This window comes from Falco naumanni, chromosome 2 (assembly GCF_017639655.2).
Source record: "Falco naumanni isolate bFalNau1 chromosome 2, bFalNau1.pat, whole genome shotgun sequence".
Classification (NCBI taxonomy): domain Eukaryota; kingdom Metazoa; phylum Chordata; class Aves; order Falconiformes; family Falconidae; genus Falco; species Falco naumanni.
In genome coordinates this window covers 71,498,300-71,521,494 of record NC_054055.1, presented here as the reverse complement: position 1 = coordinate 71,521,494, position 23,195 = coordinate 71,498,300, and the positions used below count along the sequence as shown (strand labels likewise).

The 23,195-nt window shown below is 40.6% G+C and overlaps 1 protein-coding gene across 19 annotated transcripts in view; it reads right to left on the bottom strand.

Annotated features, from left to right (window-relative positions):
• INPP4A (inositol polyphosphate-4-phosphatase type I A) overlaps positions 1 to 23,195 on the bottom strand; it is a 131,462-nt gene that overhangs the window by 87,331 nt on the left and 20,936 nt on the right. Inside the window, exon 1 of one of the 19 annotated variants that reach the window (XM_040584774.1) lies at positions 7,178 to 7,362. The exons of the other annotated variants lie outside the window; for them this stretch is intronic. The gene's annotated coding sequence lies outside the window, so the exon portion shown is untranslated. Of the gene's footprint in view, positions 1 to 7,177; positions 7,363 to 23,195 lie in introns of those variants that run through there. 19 annotated transcript variants of the gene reach the window in all.

Genomic DNA, 23,195 nt, shown 5'->3' with positions numbered 1-23,195 from the left:
GGTCCTCCCTCTCACTGCTTTCTGCACCCTAAAGGTGCTCAGCCCTTTCCACTACCCCCATGCACTGAAACGACATGGCGTCTTCAAAAGGATCCTGTGAGAGAGCTCTTCCTCAAGGGGAAAAACAGAACACACCAACTGCCCCGTGCAAACCGCCAGCACCCCCACCTCCCTCGCTGGGGCACAGAGCACCTGGCAGAAATGGGGTGCTGGTGGCAGAGGGGGGCTCCATGGCAGGAGGCAGGAGGACTGTCGCTGCCTTGGTCTCCTGCCTGCAGGCATCGCTGCCCTTCACAATCCAGCCTGCGCCATGGGCAGCAAAGCCACATCTCACCCTGCCCACTCAGGCCCATGAGGAGCCGAACACTGGGTGGCATTTGCAGTTGCACTGTGGAGAAGCCGTCAGATAACTGATTCAGTCTCTCAGACCGTGTCAGTTAAAAGGCAGTAACACTTGTGTGCATTCCATTGCAAAAGGTGCTGGTAAAAGGGAGGCAAAAATGAAGGATGTAATTTCACTATATAGCAATACATGTGACAAACGGAGGTCGTGGCATGGGAGACAATACTGACTGTATTTCACTCTGATCCCTCCAGCCATGGCTTTGTGGAGCTCACAAAAATAAGCTTCTGAGCACCTCTTGCAATGGTAGTGGTGGTTTTGCTCCAGAGACCACAGGTCTGGATCCTCACAGCATGGATTAAACACCGTCAAACATGATTCCCTTCAATTCAGCTCCCATTTCTTACTTTAATCTGTAACACTGCCCACACCCTTAAGTGGCTACTTCACTCACCAGCTATTTTAGTGAATATGCTATAGATAAATTTATTGTACAAACTGTTTGTGAACATTCAGTAAAGATGGCAAAGCCCTCTAGGGTCTCTCATGGGATCCTCAATAAGACACCACATCGCTTCATGACAAACTTAGGACTAAAATTTTATTTAATTTGCTTCTGACAAGTAACAACAAATACCTGGTGTTGGGAAAAAGCAAATTACATGACAGTATGAATGTTTACTCACACTACGTCATAAATTCTAAAAATGGCCAATCTGCAAAGATAAGCACTCTCAACTTACTTTCTGATACAAGATCATAAGCTATTTCTCTGAAATTCATAAATCTGACATCAAATTTGTCCTGGTTCCCCTCTATTCCCCAGCTGAACTGCAGACTTCGTAAGGAGGTCAGCCAGGAAGAATCCCCTCTCATTTCCCATTAGGCCTTCTTTACAAAGTCCATTTCTGGCCTAGTTTGCAAGTCTGCCTCACTGCATACGTATTGGCAAAAAGAGTAGTTACTTTTCCATGCAACTTTTCCATGTAAAATCACTGTCCTGTAGAAGTATCGGCGTTTTTAATGTCATGTTCTCATCAATGAGTCTACAAAGCTATGGGACAACAATTTGAAATCTTTGTTATGTAGGCAAAACCACAAAGGCCACATTCTTCCTATTACTCACTACCTCCTGTTTACCCAAACACAATGAAAAGTCATCCACTTATCTCAGGAACAGAGAATAATTTAATGAACTTTTCCCAGGCACCCACATTTAAGAGACTTTATAACAGAAAGACCTCATTCTAGCCAGCTCAGTTGCATGCATTTTTACGTCATGTATTCACAGCCACAATACTAGTATTTACTGATAATACTACTCAGGATGCAATTCTTTCCAGACAAATCCTCCATACTAATGTACAGAGCTCAAAAGAGCGCTTCTTGCAAGCTTTCCTGAAACAACAGAAGACACTGCCATTTTTTCATGTCCTTCTATGTGCATTAAAGCAATCAACATTTTACCATGTTGGTCCATATGTCCTTAGGAGAATCCCTCCCAGTTGCCCAACAGAAATAACATCGATGCCGGGGGAAAAGTAGATCTCCTGCTTTAAAGTCACAGAACCACAGAATCTTTTAGGTTGGAAATGACCTTTAAGATCACCGAGTCCAACCGTGAATCTAGCACTGCCGAGTCCATAATTAAACCATGTCCCTAATGCCACTTTCGCTTTTTTAAATACCTTTAATACACAGGTCTTTTAAATACCTCCAGGGATGGCGACTCCACCACTTCCCTGGGCAGCCTGTTCCAACACCAGATCATTAGTGTCTATTTCTGAAATGAGAGAGAAGAAATCTTCTATAGCAGCTTGTACTTTATGAATCTGGGTCTTAAAATACACTTACCTACCACACACAGGAAACCTGATGAAGTTACTGGTTTTTTAATGCCATCTAGAATATTGCAGTGCTGTCTTTTTTTTTTTTTTTTTTTAAATCAGATTTGCTGCCTGAATAACCTGCAGAAACAGACATGCTCTGTTATTCACCTCTGCCTGTAGCAGCTCTGCCATCTGGCACTAGCAAGTATTTATCTAAAAAATAAATCTGAATTAAGGATTACGAACCCACTCCTTTTAAACTGTGTTTCACCTGAACACAAAGGTCAATTCAGTCACGTGAGACACCAAAACTACCAATTCACTACCATTTATTTAAACCTGCACGGCAGTCAGAGGTACCCTGTTGCTTTAAAAGACAAAGCATGAAACTGAAACAAAAACTGAGCTAATCCCCGATTTCTCATCCCTATGAAATACAAGGAGAATTCAGCACAGAAATAGCATGTCATCATAATCCGGGCCGTAATCTCATTTAACCAGAGCAAAATGAACCACAGTCATCCCCACGCTGGCTCTGACTGCAGAGCAGGGCAGGGGGACTATCATCATGAAGGACCAGTTCAAGTGGAAACTCAGACCCCGAAGACAAACGAAAGGACCATCACTGCTACATTCACAGTATAGGCTGCACCCTTCCCTGTTCAATCTAGCACATGCTCAAGAATACACAAAGGTTTCAAGAAACAAAAATTGAGACTGTGACTTTTCCTGTGTGACAAAAACCTCACGCAATAAAGTGAGAGCCCCTGTAACAGTTTGGGCCTGCCAGGGCAAACAGGACTTGTTCACTGCCTCCCTCTGTGTCCCCCTGCTTGAACTGCTCCAGGATTAAGTGAAGAGCTTTTCAGGACACAGTATAAACACAGACTTAACAGTTCTTTCCCTATCTCTTTAAAACCAGGCAACAAATCTAATCTAAACAAGAAGACTTACTCAGAAAACAGGAAAAAGGACAAAGCAGATGCCCTCTGGATGCATATGCATATACAAGACCCCTTAAAAACTGATGTAAAAATTGCCATTTCTAAAAACTATGCAAATAAAGAGATGAGTTCTCCAACAAACAAGATGGTTCAGTACTGCAAACAGTGCTATTCATGCTGCTCACATGCAAGGATTTTATTCCGATATATCTCTGGTTTTCCAGTGGCTTACTCCTAACATGCAAAAAGAGAAACAAAAACTTGTGAAAAACTCAATTCAAACTTTTCCCCTCCCTCCATTTCAAATTTAGATTTGAAAATAGAAATGCTGTGCTGTTCTGTGACACGATGATGTACTAACAAACACCAATATATTGCTGCTTTTTCATATACCGCAGAGTCCTCTTTCAGAAACTCTAATGTCAAATAACAAATCACCATAAAAAATGTGGCAACCATATTTTGTGGAAGGAAAAAAGAAATGATTACTCAGTACATGGACCATCTTCAACTCTGTGTAAAACTCCGATACAGAGCTCCACTTTGGGTCAACCATTAGGTAAAACTGTAACACAATCAAAAAATCACCCATATTAAAGATGGTTCATGTAAATTCGTTTCAACAAGAGTGGATTTCCCCTACGTTCTTCACCAGCCATTTAGCAAGGCTAGCTATAAATCATTGCTGACACAGCTTTTGTGTAAAAAAAAAAAAAAAAAAAGAAAAAAAAAAAAAGAGTAAGTGCTTCCTCCCACTGAAGGTCTCAGACCTCCAAGAATTTTTGAGAAATGCTTTTTTTCTCCACGCCCCTCATTTCTCCACTTACTACCCACAGCAACAGCTCTGTTTCCTGCAGTCATTCCCCCCTGCCACGGCAGGGAGAGGTAGAACAGCATGCCCAAGGACGATGCTACTGCCCATTTCAAAACTTCTGCTCAAGGACTGAGGAAGCAAAACATGTAAGAGGTCAGAGCTAACCCAGCAGCATTGCTTCCCAAGTGCTGGGAAGGCAGATGAAGGGCTCAGAATAACACAGGGCATTGTCACAAAGGAAACCACAGAAAAAAGCAGCAGGTTTCATGAAGGAAGAAACAAAAGGACAGCTGAACACCCCACCTGTCATTTGTAACACAAGCAGCACAGCAGCAGAAGGGAAGAGCTAAATTACACGAGCTTTGCGGCTTTGCACTGTTTGAGGCTTACCTAGGTGGAAAACCTACTAAGGGGAGGGAATCATCAAACAGGTTATGGTAGAGCAGCTGAAGTGAAATTGAAAAAGAGGGCTATATTTCAGCAGGAAGTCCACAAAAGCTTCACTGAGGGCAGAGATAACAAAACGTGGCTCTGGAGTAATGCTGAGATGAGAAAATTAACCATGCAAGCACCAGTGATGTCCTGCAGATTAGAAACTGAAGGGGAGAACAGTGAGCCAGGAGCTTCTGCTTGAGTTCACTGGAGATAATAAACCTTTACCACAGAAATGAGAGGCCAGGGAGATCATGAACTCTCACAGTTCCAGTCCTGCCAAAAGTACAGGTGAAGTGGTCCCAACAGCTTCTGCCATTTGTTGCCTTATGGCCTGATACACAGCCAACTTCAAGAAATAAAAACTAACTTTCAGGGTGCCTGCAGGACAGACTTTGACAAGCCCTATTACACCTACTACAAAATCCCTGCATAGAAGGATCAAATGCTGCCACTTCCTTTGCACTTAACACAAAGTTATGATCACTTCCCTGCACAAATCTCTGCTACCTTGGATATGTACGTTTTAGTTGTGACTTGTTAGTATATCCAAAAGATGGCACGTAATTATGAAGATAGCATCACACCACCACTAAAACTGCTTTAGTTCTTCCCAGAAGCTTTCCAACTCACATATAACAAACTGCCTAGTTATCTTGCGAGGCTGAGCTTTTTGTTCTTTTTCCAGCTGACGCTCTTTTTCACTTAGTGATATCCGAGGGCAGACAGCGGGACATAACAGGCAGCACAAGACAAGATGAAGAGGGAGGGGAGAGGGAGTTCTCACTGGTGGTCAGCACTTGCACAGAGAGTTTATGGGCAAGTAGTAAGGAGAGGCTGTCTTCAGGGTTGTGTTGACTCAGAGGCTGTCATCCTGTTTTTTAGATGTTAAGCACATTCTTGAAATTTCTTTTCAAAATGTTAACTGTTAATTATTTAACTGCGCCCACAACGCATTAGTAAAGAAATTATGTAAACTCAATTGAAGATAATTGAGTTTTATTATAATAATTTGTTCTGGTTTGACATAATAACAGAATTCATACTCAAAATGCATACATACTTAAAGGCAAACATGAAGGCAAACACAATTCTGACACACAGTCTTAGAAAACAATAATGCAGATACAAATCAGTGGAAAAATTAAGATTACAGAGACTGCTTTATTTGGATTTGTTTGGATTCAAGAGGGAAATGAAAAAGACTGCCATGTGCCAGAATTTTGTTAGCGAGCAGTCCTAAAAACACCCCTAACACTGTTTAAACTAGCTTGCGCTTATAATGCTGTAACATTAGAAATATTTTATACCAGAAATATAAATCATTAAAATTAGTCACCAAAATTTTGGTCCAGGAGATGGGCATTTATGAGTGACATTGTTTTAAAAGGTGCTCTCACACTATAGTTTTCTAAGTTCAATACCACAAGAAGCGTAAAGGTACTATAAATGCACTAAACAACTTTACATTTTATTGAGAAATCTAATCTTTTTCAAAAGAGGAAATAATATCAAATCTAGTTAATACATAGCAATGAAAACACTGTGCATCAGAGAATACTATGAATTAGGAAATAGAAGAAGGACCTGAACTATGCTGTAATTTTTGAATGACCTTACCACAGCACCATATTCCTATGAGAGGAGAAGATAGTGGTCACTTTCATGTAAATTCTACAAGGAAATGAGTGATTGTCTCAAGTAGCTGAAAGTAAGCAGTAAATGATCAGGTTTTGAAAACATCCTCATTCTCTCACTCTGAAAATAATACACAGAAGCGACCAGGCTCCCTTGTTACTAAAAGCAGCTGCCAACCTCACTGTACGATGCACTTTTGGACACTGCCATGCAAATCTAAAATAAAGGTGTGGGAAGAAAAACATAAAAAAGGAAAAGGCAAGGAAAGAAAAGAAAAGAAATTAACATACATTCATTACTGTGGTTCAAAAACAGAATCCCTAACTTAGAAAACCTCCTGTGGGGAGTACAGCAAAGGCTCAAGACTCAGTGGATTCTACATGAGGATAATAAGGGATACCACTCTAGACTACATTAAAATTATCACACCAGAGTGGATAAAATAGCAGTAAAGCCACTACAAAAAACTGTTCTACCCACTCTGCATATGTCAACACTACAATATGTCCCAGTTTTTGCATATAATCAATTGTCAGAACAGGACATATATTTTTTTATATATAGATATAGATATGCTTTTAGGGGCACAAAATGAAAGCCACCCAGTATCTGGAAGTATCATTTAAAGTATTTGAAGAAACTGTTTACATCCAGGCACCGCACATATCACAGCGTGTGCACAGTTGCAGCCTGAATGCCAAGGGCAAAACAACACTGTGATTCTGAAGGTAAACAATTATTTTGCTGTTTCTAATGCCACCGCTTTTTATTCTATTAACACAGAAATTCAGAAGTCAGTAAATTTAGTTCTAAGCAAGAACCAGAGAACTGCAGCGCTCTCCAAAGAACAGCGAGCTGCTTAAAAACTAATTGTTTTCCTTCCCCTACCATCTAACAGCATTGTTTCTCCAAAAGAGGTGTTCTGTCCTTAACATGGCTGCCATGCCTTACATAACATCAATGAATGAGAATATAGTTATTTTGTTTCCTACGACCTGCACTGCCCATTAGCCATATGATTCTCCATATGGTACGGCAGTCGAGACAAAGCTTTGCAGTAACGCAGCTCCAAGGATCAGCATCCTCTGAGAATAAGCAGCAGTAGAAAGAGACTCAGCCTCCACAAGCTCTAAATTCTCATTCGTATCTTTCTCTAGTAAATAACAGGCATTCTTACCTTAAGAAAACAGTAAGAATAATAATAACGGTGCTCAGTAGAGCCTCCTCTGTTTCATCTGCGCTCCTAAAAAAAAATCTTGGCGCAACTGTCTGCTGCAGCAGGTAATCAATAATATAACCTGCTTCTTCTGTTGCCAGAGCTGCTCCATCTGAACGCTAGCTAACGTGAACACTGTCAGTGTGACTCATACAGTGACTCAGAGCAGATGCAGAGCTGCAGGAGGAGTTTAAGTTTCAGCGCTTCCTCTTGCTGGCTCGCTCCTGCTTTCTGTCACACAGGCAGGCACGCACTTGCCACCCGTGTGTCTGTGTGTGCCTCCAGCTCTTTCCTCCAGCAGCAGGTTTGATTTCATCCTCTATGTAATCATGTTTGAGTTTTTCTTCCGGGATGGCAATTCTGTTTCTTTCTTCACTGTAAATATATCTACCTTAAATGCAAAAAGCTTGCCCCGCAAGCCATGTCCGTCCTGTGGATTGCCAGGTGGTGTGCTACTACAAGATATCTGTGGGCTCACATCTCTCACCAAGACTAGGGGAAGAACTCAAATTTCCCCAAGAAACGTTCTAAAACAATAGCACTGAGTTAGGGCAATATCTATTTATTCATGACAAGTTTATAGCAAAGTGTCTCTGACTTCATTAAGTAGTCTGGGGAGGACAAATTAAGTCTCAAATACAGTGAGATAAAAGAATTGTAGGAAGGACTATGGGATGCAGGTGAGCAGAAATCCTATGTGCCTGACACCAATATAGCAGGGAGAAGTGCATCCAGGAAAAGAGCACAGCTGCATTATTGACAGGAGTAAAACATCTGGGTTTAGGGTTGAGTTCTGGCAGCCTCCCCCACAGCTATCCATCTCACTAGGCACCGATCACCACAGTCAAAGAAGCAATTTGATCCTGGCCTGCCAGACTCCCCACCACATACAACTGAGAACAGGCATCATGCAGCCACAGTTAGGCACTTAATGCTAGACAGTGTTGATACGCAATGCTGCACTGATTACGCTTTTATTTCTGAAAGGCACTTTATACTAAACAGTTGCAGTGTTGAGCAAATCCAGCCTTCAAAAGAGGCAGATGAAGCCTTCTACTACTGAGCCAGCAGGTCAGCCACATGGAAACAAATGGTGGTGGGATGAATCTAGAGAGTATTGTCAAAAGAAGCTGCTGGCCCAAGGAACAATGCCATTAAAATGTGTAGACCTGTTTCACAGCCATTCATATAAACATCCCAGATAGTTTGGGGAAAAGGCACTTAGTTTATTTCAAAGCATTTCCAGCAGAACATCTTTCCTCATACTTAGCAAATGTCCAGCTGGCTATTGCCCAGATAAACAGATTTGTGTTGAGGTTTCTCATGGAAAAGCTAGTATCAAAGCATGACTTTGATGGTTCTGTGTTTTTTGTCTTAGAACTCCTTTTTTTGCAAAGCCCTATCAAAGGAAAGGTACGCCCACCCATCCAATCCAAGTATGCGCACAGCACTGTTCAGTACTGTATCTGGTTGTTATTAAAGCTGCTAAACGAACTTCATACTATTGATGGTGAATGTTTACTCTCTCCATGTATCTGAAAGCAGCCAAGAACACTGTTTTGGCAGGGATCAAGAGATCAGAAGGAATCAAGCTGAGCAAAAGTATCCTTGAAGCATGGTCATGGAGATAACATAAACAAGGGGGATAAAAAATAGCTGGTGTCTTATGAAGTTACACTGAACTAAACTCCTTCCCCTAAAACCACTAGTATTCTACCTATCCCTTGGAAAATCTTCTGTTGAATCCCATCCTTTCCCCCAATTTACTAATGACAGTGAATCTTTGCTCCTGTCAAGCTTTCAAGGCTTTATTTTCATGTCTTAAATGGTTGAATAGGCAAAAGAAAGCTAAAATCCATGGCATGCATGGGGAAAAAAATAAAGAACTCTAGCACCAACAAAATACAAATCAAGACCCCTGAGATTTTAAACAGGAAAAGTAACAGCAAGGCCATGGTCCAAATGGCATCTATGACGCAGACAGACAGGAAGACAAAACTGAAGACAAAACTTGAAGGTACTTCAAATGTCTGGGGGTTTGGGGTTTTTTGGGGGTAGGGGTGGTGGCGGCGTTTTTTGTTTGTCTGGTTTTAAAGGTACAGCATGCAACTGTGTATCTACATTCAATTTTGTGCTGCTGTCCACCTAAAAGCATAGATCTGGATCAGAAAGGACTCAAAAAAAAAAAAAAAAAAGCTGTCAAAGGCCTCCAAGATAAAACAACACAAGCAAGCATGCACTGTGTAAAATGCACATACTTGCTTCAGCTGCAAAAGACCTCATCTACAAATCAAAAGTGATCTAGCTGTAAGCTGCTGTTCTGTGTTGCCTAATCTTTCAGACTTCTTAGCTGGACCTTCTGCAATAGAAAGGTTCTGGATTGTATGTCTAAAAGTGGGAAAACCTGAAGCTTCTTACTCCAGCAGAGGTAAAACCTGAAATCTTGAACAGGAATTTAGTACAGCCTGCTAAACTAAACACTGCTGCAAGAGATTATGCATTAAAAAGCAGTGTAAATTATTATACATTCTTTAAGGACTAGAGATAACAGTTTTCCCTTTTTCTCCTTCAGGAAAAAAGCAAGCAAAGGCTTTTCTGTAGTACCTATTCAACATGGTACCTCAGAACATTCTAGGCTAAAGAATGCTGTTCCTCATCATCATTTTTGTTTGTTTGTTTGGGATTTTTTTTAATTTTTAAACATCATCATTATGCCAATGCTGGTGGAAATAGTTTCCCACAGCCTCTTCTAGGTTGTCAGATTCCATATTAACCTGTTTTCTCATGAAAGCTCAGTCTACAGTCAGGTTGTCCTTACTGAGAACACCAACCTCTACTCCTGTTCTGGAGTCTTCTTCCTTTTTAGCTATACTGTCCGGGGGGCGGGGGGCGGGGGGGGGGGGGGGGGGGGGGGGGAGAGGAGAAAAAGAAAAAAAAAAAAAAAGCGGCATTCATTTTCTTCAAGGACAGGGTTAGTGTTTTGTAGCCTTGTTTTTCTGAGCCCTGTGAAAAGTTGCCGGTTTAGAGATGCTAGTTTTTGAGGGGTACTGACACACATTTTCAAGACAAAAAGCAGAGCTCATTTTCTGAACAGGCTTACACTCCCGTTATCATTGTTATAGCATTGTTATGGGCATTACGGTACTTTCCAAAAGGTCCCCACCACTAGCAGCAGACACGCATGGAGGTGAGAACTACGCACACACACAATAGAAGAGACCCGCTACAGAAGAAGTGCATATTATGAAAAGACATACAGGCAGAAAGTTGAGAAGTATTTTTTGCATCATCTCATAAAGCACAGCTAACTGTCCTGACCAAGTTTGTTTCCCATGTCCACAGCAAAGCCAAATGCAGAAACTAGATTTCAACCCCTTGTTCACTAGACCATCAGACTCCCCTTTTGGTGCATCTCAGTAGTTGGTTCACTTCTTTCAGCTAATTACTTTTCATGGGTATTTCGATGTGCTTTGAGAAAAGCACTATTTGCTCCTCGGGAAAATTAAAACTCCTGCTGGGAAAAGCATCAGCACCAGAACCTTTACCCTGCACAGGCAATGAACAGAGGAAGCCACACGTGGAAGCAAAACTTTAGTGACTGAGTACGGGAGGAGGGAAGAGGATGCACTTATTCCCCAACATTTATCTCAAGGTTTCTGAAGATAAGTAACAGGACACACTACACCAGTTGAACTTTTTACTATCACTACATCATCCACCAATACCTCCGTAGCATCTTGCATCCATCTTTACAAAAGCAGATAGCAAAGCAGCCCACAAGAGAGTGTGGGAAACCATTTCCACCACACCACACAAGTACATCTCTTCACTCAGATCACCTCCTCAAGTTACTATTGTAACTATAACCCCCCCAAAAAGTGTTTCTTATTTCTGTCATAACAATTCAAAGCTACATATCCTGCACTGGAAAGAGACTACAAAATGACAAGCTGCCTATAACATACTGCACACCCACCTCAGAGGGAAGTACTTCTGCCCATCTAGTGAAAATAGGCAAGGCGACCTAAATGCCTGTTTCCTCTTTACGGTCTGTTCTTGGCAAATGAAACAAGAGGCTATGAGACACTAAGATCAGCGAAATCAGCCAAAACAAGACAAGAAAAATATATCTTACAGCAACAAAGATGTACTGACCAGATGAGAAACTAGTTTACAGACACTGCTGTGCCTCCTGTGTATACAGACATTGACACATTTGCTGCATGTGAAGCCTTGCTGGGATAAGAAGGACTCTCCGGATTGCACTTGATGTCAGTGTAGTGTCAGCTGATCTTGTGGCAGCTGCCCTGCTCGTATCTACCCATTTCTGTTATCCTCTTCTCTTTAATGCCAACATCTGTCCATGTTTTGCATTGACAGAAAAGGTCAGCAAGACCCTAATGATACATTAAACCTAATAATCAGATGATACACAGCTTGCAATTACCATGTGCCCAATCTTGCTCCCCTTATATTCAGAGCTTTGATTTTTCCTAAAAACTATACATTGCAAGTGTAGAAGCATTTGTAATCTCAAATCTTATGTACATGCTACAGAGATCACCTTGGACAACAGAGAAAGCATGTCAGAAAACACCTGGTTTCTTCAGGCTTCCAAGAATATTAACATTGGTTCTATCAACACAGCCACAATTTTCTGATTCCAAATAATCTTTTTCTATACAATGCACAACTCCTCTCTGTTTCAAACCAGCATGCCCCATTTTCTGCACTCATATCATAATTTTAATTTAATACTGGTGAATTCTAACAAAAGAGACATCCAAACCCAGGTGTAAACTCATTTTGAGGCAAGCATGTTACCACACGACTTAAACATCATGGTTCCTTGCATTGTCTAATAAAAAGCAATGTTCTAGTGGGAATTGTCTACATCCACTCATTGTGCTCATTCAATACACTCTATGCACTTTCTGAGTGAAGTTTTTCCTGTCCTCTTCACAATGCAGGACTTGCAGATCTCATGCTGGTCTTCGTGATCTATGACTGGCAGGTTCTTCAAATGCCTCAGAAAGAACAATTGTCAATACTGGAGAAAGTCGATGCAAAGACCTACTGTTTTCTCTGTACCATCTGCTGCATGGGGTAAACTAAATCAAAACCCAGTAAAACTGAATTAAAGCTAGACAATTTTTATAACCATTCTGCAACATTTCTTATAAAATTTTATAATTTTATCTGAATGAAAAAAGAGCAGCTGCAACGCAAGATTTCTGTGTTTGCACAACAGATTTCTAGTACTTTGTCTTGTCTTCCATCTCCTCTGTACTCCTTTGCAAGTTAACCAGCCCCTATTTTTATCAGGGAAATCATCTTCTGATATGTTCCTCATTGGTAAGGTCATGAAAAGGAACTGCCTACCTAGACACAAGGGCCTCACTCTTTTATTCCTATTCTTGGCATTTTTTGCCTTTGCCCTGCAAAAAAAAAGTCCTGTCATTAGTATAGTGTAATACAACACTTCACTTCTAAGCTAAGAGGGTCCCCAAATATGTGTTGACTAGTAAAAGATCTAACAAAAAGAAAAGCCAAGGTTAAAAACATTTCTCCTTCCCTCTGAAAATTTTTTATTTCTTCTTTCAAAATAATTTATGTGTATATATATATATATATAAATAAATATATCCAATCAGAAAGAGTTATCTGCAAGCTCACAAATTTTAAGTCGCTACACGTGAATCCAACAAAGGCTGGATTCATGGTACGCTGTAAATTATTCCCCAGATTAATGTCACCAAATTATCAATTGGACCATTCAAAGGTTAAAGTACTGTACAAGTTGGACTGTGTATCAGAATTCATACCAGTGGGAGCCCAAGGTGGAAAAACTAATTAAAATTGTTGATAATGGAAGTGTTTCTTTCATGATTAATCTATATTTTGACATTGACTCTAGATCATCTGGGATTTTTCCTAAAATTAGGCCATGGAAAAAGCTCTCAAAAAGTAGCACCTCAGTGTTTTTAATGTGGTTTTAAAAATTCTTAATGTCAAAGGTTTTATGTCTTATCCTAAGAACAGTCAACAACAAATAAGCAAACCTACACAGATAATAAAAGAAGGCAAATAGAAAAATAAGAATCAGCCCAGAATCTCCTTATTAAATAAACAATTTTCTTTTTCTTCAAGCACATAAAAATAGAGACTGCCCCTAACAGACCCCTGTGCATCATTTGCTGGCACTTCCATCTGTTATGATGTCTTTCCATGTATCTATTGGAAGATCAGGTGGTATATCAGAGCTGTAAGTCATTGCTTTGGGTTTTTTTTTAAATGAGTTTCATTTGTTTATGTATAATGCAAAAGTATGCACTGACATATTGCTATATATATTTCTAGATTATTTTCACTCCCTAGGAGGGTAAAAGGTCTCAATTGCATGGGATGTTTGGGGGACTAAAGCGAGACCAGAGATTACAGGTGTTTGCATCGTACAGTGTTTTGGGAAAAGACTTTGATTCCTTAAATTTAAAGGGAATTAGACCAGGCAGATAATAACTGGAGACACTGCATCATTTGATTACCAGATTTAATGCATTATTAGTGTCTCATCGACCTTCTCTAATAACATTTGTGTGTCTGTATTAAGGAAGCGTGATTAGTATTAAAGAATTATGATTAAATGGAAAACATCGCTAACAGTGCTACTTTACAGTTATTTTTGGGCATCTATATCCTTTGATTCTGCAGAGCCTTCATCACTCAGTGTCCCATCAAATGTACCGCATCCATTCATTCAGTTGTTGAACAGATCCATCTAAGGCACCGAACAATTCCAGCTATGTAGAAGTGATGTGCGCAGCTCCACATACAACCTTTTGTTTATAGTTCAGTTCTACCAGCCTAAACTGGCAAGATTACTGGCTTTTATATTATAAAGGCAGTAGAACATGTATTTTCTATTACCCAGCCCTCCCCTATTTCCACCTTCTAATTCTGTCTGTGATGTACTTCAGCTGCCTGGAACTCACAGTAGCTACTCCTGCACTTGCCTGATGAGGCTCGCAGCAGTCACAGACCACGGGTCCTGCTGCCCTGTACCACTGGGAGCTGCAGCTGTCCTTCCCAGCTTTGCCTGGGCCACCAACCCAAGGTTTCCTTGATGTGGAGATTAGTTTGGTGAAAATTGCAGGTCTGTTGGCATGTGCTTTGCACCTGAGACAGAGCCAGGATAGAGAAAAGCATGCACCCAGACGTCAGGGAAGCAACCAGTCACATTATCCTCGTAACCTACGCTCCAGGTCACCTCACAGTTTTTAACCCAAACCAAAGGAAAGTAAGGTTTCCCTCTCCCCAGCTCGTCAGTTTGGGGTCTTTCTGGGAGTGTGGGATTGGGTGGTTGTGTTTTATTGTTTTGTGGGTTTTTTCCAAATGGAAGAATGAAGCAAAGTCTAAGCTCAGAGGCACAAGTTTCTAGGGCCCACCTTAGCTTGTAATGATTTTATTCATTACTTGCCTGCCATTACCCAAAGAGTCTTAGGAACTGAATCTTAAGCTTTGATTAGTGCACTAAATATTGGACAAGCTTTCCTTCAAGGTATTATTATGTAATTTGGGGATAATGCTTAGTTTTGGAAGGAAGATATCAATTTATCTCCCCTTCCAAATCTCTGAGGTTGATTCTAATCAATGTAGAACTGTTTAAAGCACTATCTAATAAATGACAGTCACATTCCTAGAAAGGTACATTACAAAATACATCTGCTTTTGCAAGTTGAGGATTTCAAACACTCATGAAATCATTTTAGAGATAAAGACAACATACTGAAAAGGGCCAGCTATAAATACAAAATCACCAACACAAGCATAAGTCTGCAAGAGCCATAAAGACAGATAGTATAAAAATACTTTATTGATTGCTATAGTCCAAAATAGCATTAATTTTCTGTTAATTCCTCTTGGGAAAAAACAATCCTAATAACACTCCATGGAAGGGCTTCTGAAATAGAATACTATGTAATTCATCTTTGCTGCTTATATCAAGATCGAATGGAGACACAAAGCTGGGCAGAGAAAGACAGAGCCTTTATCAGTGTCAGTTCTTCAACACAATCCGAGTAAGAAATTCTCTCTAATACAAAGGACAGTCATTTATGGCTTCAGAACCTTCCATTTAGCTTGCGAACCACTGAACTATCTCCAGCTCGGGCAGCTACTGCACAGTACCAGCTCAGTAAGGAAATCACAAGTAGGGGCAACACCAGCCCAGAGCTGTAGTTCCCTTGAGCCAGGCACAGCAGGGTATGGAAACGACATGATCCACACCCATAACTATGGAAGGAGTCTTAAAACACACAGGCTGAAATTCAGTGTAACAGCTGTAGTTAAGACGGAAAAGGAAAGGAACACATTAAAATTAAAGGAAGACAAGTAAAAGCTACCCTCACATTAAACCAGTTGCAAAAGTACAGGTGTCGTTCTTCTAACAGTGGGCCTAAAAAGGGTAAGATGGAAGCAGCACCTGTTAGACAGCGTTTCTAAATAGACTGTCTTTTTTAGGAATTCATGTAATAGCCTGAAACCACACAAAGACTGGCCAAACACTATTTCAAAAGTTTTGTCACCTTCATATAAATGAGCTTAAAGTTTACTTTTATAGACTATAATTTAGATAGCAGCTAATCAGTACAAGCCTTTTTTTGTACAAAAATGGTGCACATTTCTTCTACCCACTCTTCCCCCCTGGTTCTTCCTCTCAAAGAATAACTGATTGCAGGTTCAAAAAACATCATGAAGACCTGCCTCAGCCTTTTTACAAATAGTAACTTTGTATGAAATCAGTAGCAATTATAGCTTATGTAAGAGTGAGAAGGAAATAATCACTTTTTAACCCACATAAAAAGCCTTCCACACAGCAAAGCAACATATATTTGGTATCTTACCTATGAACTTTTGGGTTGTTTGTTTTTAAGAGAAGCCTTTTCAGCTTTATTACTCCAACGTTCCATATCACTACAGGCTAAAAGCCTGTAATTTAGGTACTAAAAAGAGGAAATACATAGTCTCCAGAGTTACATTTTTAACTGAAAACCTTCCATTGAAGGGGAAAAAAATGGAAAGGAAAAGCGGGAACTTCAAAAACTGCATTAAAGAAACAAAACTATTGATTCCTCCTACAGATGCAGCCTGCTTACTGAGAATAAAGAAATATTTAAGAACATAAATTAAAGTCATGGCTTAAAATTCTGTAATGCCTCTGATCTCTGTAATAGCTGAAAATGACTGCAATCCACACATACCCCTTATATGCAATGTGGTTACCGAAGAGACTACATTAAGAACTATGTCCAGGAGTCAGAAAATGCACTGAATTCTCTATTTTCTCACAAACAAGACAGGCAGAATGCAATTCAGAGCATCTAAGGTAAGCCAGAGCTAAGCTGCTAACTTGGGTGTCAAGAATCGCCACTCTGAAGGTGCTCACTTCCCTCTAAAACTGCAGAGGGGATGAAGTCGCTGGTGCTAATATGCCCCAATCTGGCCTACCAACAAATAAAAAAATCCACAAAAGATATACAGAAGCGCTGTATAAGCAGCGGCTTAAGTGCTAAATAGGGAGACTATCCAGTAAAAGCAGAGCTCAAAATAGAACATAAACGGGAAGAATTTGGCTGTGAGGTATGAGATGTTTTTAGAAGATGACAGACAGAAACAGAGGAAATGTCAGAGCTGGGAAATCAAGACTCTCAGCAAGGCAAAGATCGATGTTACGATCAAGAGGATATGAGTTCCAGTTAATATACCAACCTGAGAGCGGTTCCTAGCATATGGTCTTGAAAGGAAAGAATTAATGGCACTGTGGTGGCTTGCCAATGGGGCAAACTGGTTTAGAGAGCAGGAAATGGAGAAGTGATGGCAAAACTGCACAGTGGGTCATCTTGGAGGAAAGCATGGCAGGGCAGGTCAAACAGCACAGTTAACCATATGGTGGAGAAAGATCCGAGAACGTGGATTCAGGAGAGGAGAGATTCAGGCAGAGACACAGGCACACGTCTGTAAGCTACAAGAGTGAGCTGCCTGACTGACAGGCTGCTCGGGAGCAAACACAAGGAAATGAAATGCCTGGCCAAGCTGTGACAGTAAAGGGAGAGAGAGGAGACAAAAGGACTTGGGAAGAGATCATCAGGAAAGCTTTATGGGAGTATTATTTGGCAAGAAAAACAATGTTTGTCAAGTCTCTGGGAAAAAACTTTTTTCAGCTCCATTTCAAATTTAGGCTGAAGTTGAAAGGCTGTTAAGACTTTGCTGTACTCGTTTGCAGTGGTAAGGCCTCTTCCACTGACACAGGTGCCTGAAAAGCCATGCAGACCTCCGCAGATTTCAGCCTGGAAAAAGGTCCTAATCACATCTTTACCAATGGAATTTTCTGGTATGAACCCATCACTCCCTGCAAATTCAAGTCTGACTGGCAGAAACCCAAATGAGACACTAAACCATACAACTCTGTCATCAGAAGCTTCAAAAGTCATTTCTTTGATCAAGCCCGTCCTTGTTCGGTGGACTAACCTTTTACCATCACGCAAAACATTCTTCCATCAAAGCAAGTGCTGCTTAACATGAAGTATTTAAGGTCTGCTTATCCTCTTTAATGCACTGAAGGCAGTAATAATGAATAAAGGGAAAGCAATACCATGGAAGTTTCCACCACTTCACGTACCACAGATCGGAAACTCCTGGCCTCCCATTAAGCAACACTCAAAGGCCTGGCTACTGAAGATGCAGTACAGAGCTATGTAAATCTTCCACAATCCCTGAGCATGCTGTAGATCAATTACACAAAAAAACATTACGTGTTGAGCTTGGATGCTGTTCTGGGCCACCCATGCCTGAAACTCTCGGGGTTTTGACTCATGACAGAAATACTCCTTCATAGTCACTACCGCTTTCCCCAAGTGCTGCACTGCCGATTTGCTCTAGCACCATTTTTCAGAATTATGTGGCACCGACAGAAAAGCCAACAAGAAGAAAAATATTAGTAACTCCAGAAGAACTGCTGTGCAGAGCCTCCACAGGGTATTTTACTGCCCAGGCTGCAGGCTGGGAAATGTACTGTGGCGTCTGGCCTCTAATAGCACAGAAGCCACGCACCACAGAAAAAGGAAAAATGGTACTGCAAAGTTTAAACCTCCTATGATACTCTGTTATCAACACCCTGAAATTTATAACACAGCTGCCTGAAGTAGTCGCCTTTTATTGTCCTCTGCAAGTGCACATGCTTCTTTCTGTACTACAAAGGAGGAGCTACCAAGTACAGGGTTTTCTTGAGGAGACAGGTAACAAACACAGGAGGAAGGGATAATGAACATAACTGCTTCATTGCATCTTGGAAATTTCAGTGGCTGCTTATCCTCCTTTTTCCTCAGAAATCTCCTACTCAGCAGTTTTCTCTCAGTACAAAGAGCAGTGGAGGAAGGTGTGGAAAAGGTACATAGATAGCAAACAGTACTATGGTATTCCAGTCTCGTCCTGGTTTCTAAAAAACTAAAGACAGTAACAGCTAAAGTACACGACAGATCTGGTTTAGATGCAGCACTGTGGAGAATAAAGCACCAGTCAGAATGAAAAACTGTCTTTTGCTCACATAACACTCAACATACCCCAAATTGTGTATCAAAGCCGACCAGCCTTAGTTTTTCAAAACAGCCTAAAATTAACCCCAGCAAGACATGAGCCACTGGGTAGCATCCTTAGCATTGAACTTGGGAGAGCACCGAAAGCAGCTGGTGCAGAGCAGGATGTCTCTAATCTCTAAGCTGCTATCAAGTCCCAGAGTGCTTCTACTATCATCTGCAAGCACAAAAATAAAACAATGCAGGAAATTACTGTTACTCCTTTTACCCTCCCCTCAATCTCTCAAGCCTGAGAACTAACAACCCTAAAACTAAAATAAAAAAAAAAACAAACAAAAAAAAAAACAGAAAACAAAACCATTTTTTAGGTAGGTAATTAAACTGGTATGTTTTATTTTAGACAGAGACTACACACTTAAACATCCAAAGAGTAGTCAATCTCCTGAAAAATCATATCACCAGTTTCAACAAACAAAACAAAAAGAATCTATTTTTGCATCATATAGATTGACATATGGGTGCTAAAGGATAAGACTTGTATGCCTGGAGCTAATGAAAGGCAATGTCCCACTCATGCACACGTGCACCACAATTAAGCACTTACCTTTATTTGCAGGTGAAAACACAAAATTAATCAAATAGTTTTTTAGGAATTTTGCTCTATTTTGCCAAGTTTATCTGCTTTGTAACCCTTCGAATGATTAAAACAGAGCTGCCACAAAATCATCCACAGCTAATCACCTATTTGAAAATTACGGCTATAGGCAGGTGTAATTTTTAAATGTAAAGACAGGAACGGTTTTCTCCCGGCATCCTTTTAAGAAATGTAAAATTTGTGCCAAAGAAGTAACTCTTGTATTTACAAGAAATCCTTTACTACATTTCTTGAAGAAATGTCACTTAGAACATGAAGCTACACAGACTACAAAACTGGCAGCTCTTTAGATTAAGTTCAGCAAATACATTAAGATGACGGTACAGACCTACCCATCTTACTGCCCACATTGAGCCACTGTTCCACATTGAGCCACATGATGCTGCACTGAGAGAGTGAAGATCAAACCAAGGAAAGGTATGTTTGCAAAGAAAAACAAGGCAGAAAACCACCTTAGAACGGAACTACTAGGAGAAGCATTACGCTGACAAAATATATGCTCTGTCTTTGTGTTGTCCAAGGCTGGGGCAGGGTCATAAGTTTTAAAGCAGCTGCAGAGCTATACAGCTTATCAGGAATTAGAAACTCTGCTCAATTGCTAACGTGGTAAGACTAGGCAAAAGTCTCAGGTCTGGCTTCTAAAACTAAGTAACCATCACTGCAAATCTCTGCTCTTTCATGAGTTAGCAGAGGGAAGTTTGAAGACATGAAACACAGAAGTTCAAGTGCTGGAACTCAGTTTAGGACCTTCCCCTTAGGATTATTTAAAACCTCATCAGTGTTTACACCTACCTTGAAAAGTGAGTTTTGAGCACAGCAGCTGCAGCCAAACCAGCTTCCAGTTGCTTGGACTGGAATACTGTGGAAATACTTAGCCCAGGTAGAAAGTAGTAGAAAGGAGAATCCATGTTGCCACAAAGCACAACCAAACATTCTGTTCCTTTTGAAAGGAACGGGAGAGGAAACGGAAGAGCAGACACAGAGTAGCTGCCACAGGTAGCTGCCAGCTATCCTCCATGAACTGATAGGAGACCCAGGAATCCTGCGGCCACAGCATTTCAGCCATGGAACCAGAAGAACCAGCTAGCCCACTGAAAGACCATGACTTCTATTTGTTTGTTGTGAATCCCTTCAACTGGCCCACGATGTCTGAAACAAGCTTGCATCTTGAGACATGAGAAAAGGAAGAACTCCTAACACCGCAGCTTGCTCTTCACATGAAAATGCACGTGATAACCAAAACAGACATATAAAGCCTTGCTCCTGCACTATGTTAGACTAAGGCCTAACCACAGAAATACGTTCTCCTTTTTTTAAATTCAGCAACCAAATGAAAGTAAGGCTTAGTTCAATGTAGTAACAATGTAGTATTAGCCTGTGTATGGGGCAGAGTGAATTGCAGCTTATTCTTTCTGAACTATGTGATGCCTTTTCAAGGACTAGTAAGATTAAGGGACTGATCAAGAATAGCAAATGTCAAAGAGCAGATATAACTAGTACTTTCTATCCAATGCAGATATTATTCCATAAACCCAACACATTTATAACAGCTGGGGTTTTGTTTGTTTTTAAAGGCATATTGGTTAGAATCAAAATAGCATAACATAATAGACACATGAAAAGTGCTGATGTAAAAGACAGAAACGCCATTCTTTGGCTCAGAAGACCTGCTGTCACAATCAGAATCTAGATGTACAGCTATAAAAATAAAAGCTCAGGATGAAAGTACTGAAGTTTAACAGGTTATAACACATCAGCTGAACCACAGCAAACACAAAGCAAAGTCACTTAGCTTAACCTCACTCCCCTGTGAACTACACATATAGATAACCTTACATCTGCAGTGAGCTAAGAATATGCCTGCATAAGATTACCACTACATGCTGGCATGTTAAACAGTAGTAACAGGATAAGGAGTCTGGTCCTCAAGTCACTAACTTGAATAGACAAAATCAGTCCAAATACATCTTTGGCAAGCTGAATTGTTTGCAGATCAAGGGCAGCTGAAGCCATGAAGGAAGAACATCTTCTGACATACCAGACCACCCCTGTGAGAGACTGTTGCATGCTGAATATAAATATTCACCATGTAACACATGCAAAGAAGTCAGGAGATAGGTCAGTCAAGGATAAAAATCAAGGCACTACTCAGAGGTTTTCTTATGAAAATTATGATTGTTCACTTCCACTAATCCACTACTAACACTGGGATCAGAGAGTTATCAAGACGACAGCCACACAAATAAGATAGAAATTTCCCAATTAATAGTTCTGCAGACACAGTCATTCTTTGGGCTTCTCAAGTGGTACATTAAGTACATTTCCTATGCTAAAAAATAGTAGATATGGTAATAAAATTCAGAGCAAGTACTCTGCTGATTTTTAACATTATTTTAGGCAGTCTATACTGGACACCACCCTAAGTTTTCTGTGCATCATAAATTCTAGTAATGTTTGGCTCTTGGCAATGAACTTTTGTTTTTTCTTTTCCACAACCACGGAAAAAGTGAGCTGGTTCCCTCCATAAGGACAGTGCTTTTCTCTCAAAAGGACAGCACCAACATCAGACTTCCCCCTAAAAAGACACAGGCATCTCCTCTGCATTGCTACATCATAGGGTGCTCCCTGCTCAATTACTGCTGCCCTCTGACTCAGTAGCCATACATCCACAAGCAAAGCCACCTCCCCTTCTCCCTCTAGTAGCTCCTTTCAATTTGTTTCTGAAAAATGCTCAAGGACAAGCTGGATTTCCCTATGGTTATAGGCAATTTCTTTAACAGAAGTTATTAAAAACATTGACTCCAGTCAGGTAACTCCTTATTCTGCAAGTACATTCACCGATGTTGGTAAAACTTACTCAGCACAAGAAAAAAACCCATGCATGACTTTAAGGTGTTTTCAGTATGTAGGACTGGGTGACAAACAGGAATAATTCAGTTTCCCAAGGCAGGAGCTTTGTGCGTCTGAGCACAGCTGCCAAAGGAGAAATTCAATACACATTAATCATGACTGTCTCAAGTGTCCTGTGCAAATGTGTCCCCTTTAGAAAATGGCTAGGAAGCACTATCAATGACTCTATGTAACTCTGAATTGCTTCACTTTGTATATGGCTGAAACATTCAATTTAGCAATGAATTAACAAAAAATAATGACAGAGAATCTGTGGGGACACAAGGCATATCAAAAGGAGAGATTAGCAAAGCCTAACACATCTGTGATCCACATTTCTGAGGGTTTTTTTTGACAAGTATAAGCAAAAGTTACAGCAAAACTGGAGAACCTCTACCGCTAAATGTAGACTACTTCAGAAATCCTTCTTAACAATTGTTTCTTTCTTTCATGCTTAATACAGCAAAACCACTTTAAATATTCTAGTGACAGAAATTAAAAGCATTAAAAAAACCCAAAAGTATTTAACTTTGCAGAGACCTTAGGTTTCTCTGACTACACCTGTTACCTTCAGATAGCAATCCCCAAGCTCCACCTGAAATCTGTCAGTGCTTCAGACCTCAACTTGCCTCTGGCTTGCACCTGTTATCCCCATAACCCTTCAGCAGAAAGACGTCATGCCGCTAATAAGTCGTACAATTTTTCACCTCTTTACTATGTGACTTTCTCAAAAGGCTACCTGAGAAGGCACAAGCAAGTAGGTTCAAGCCAGATCATTTTTTCCTGCAGATTTTACTGGTGAAACCAGCACCAATCTCAGTCAGTCCTTCCTACTTCCCATCCT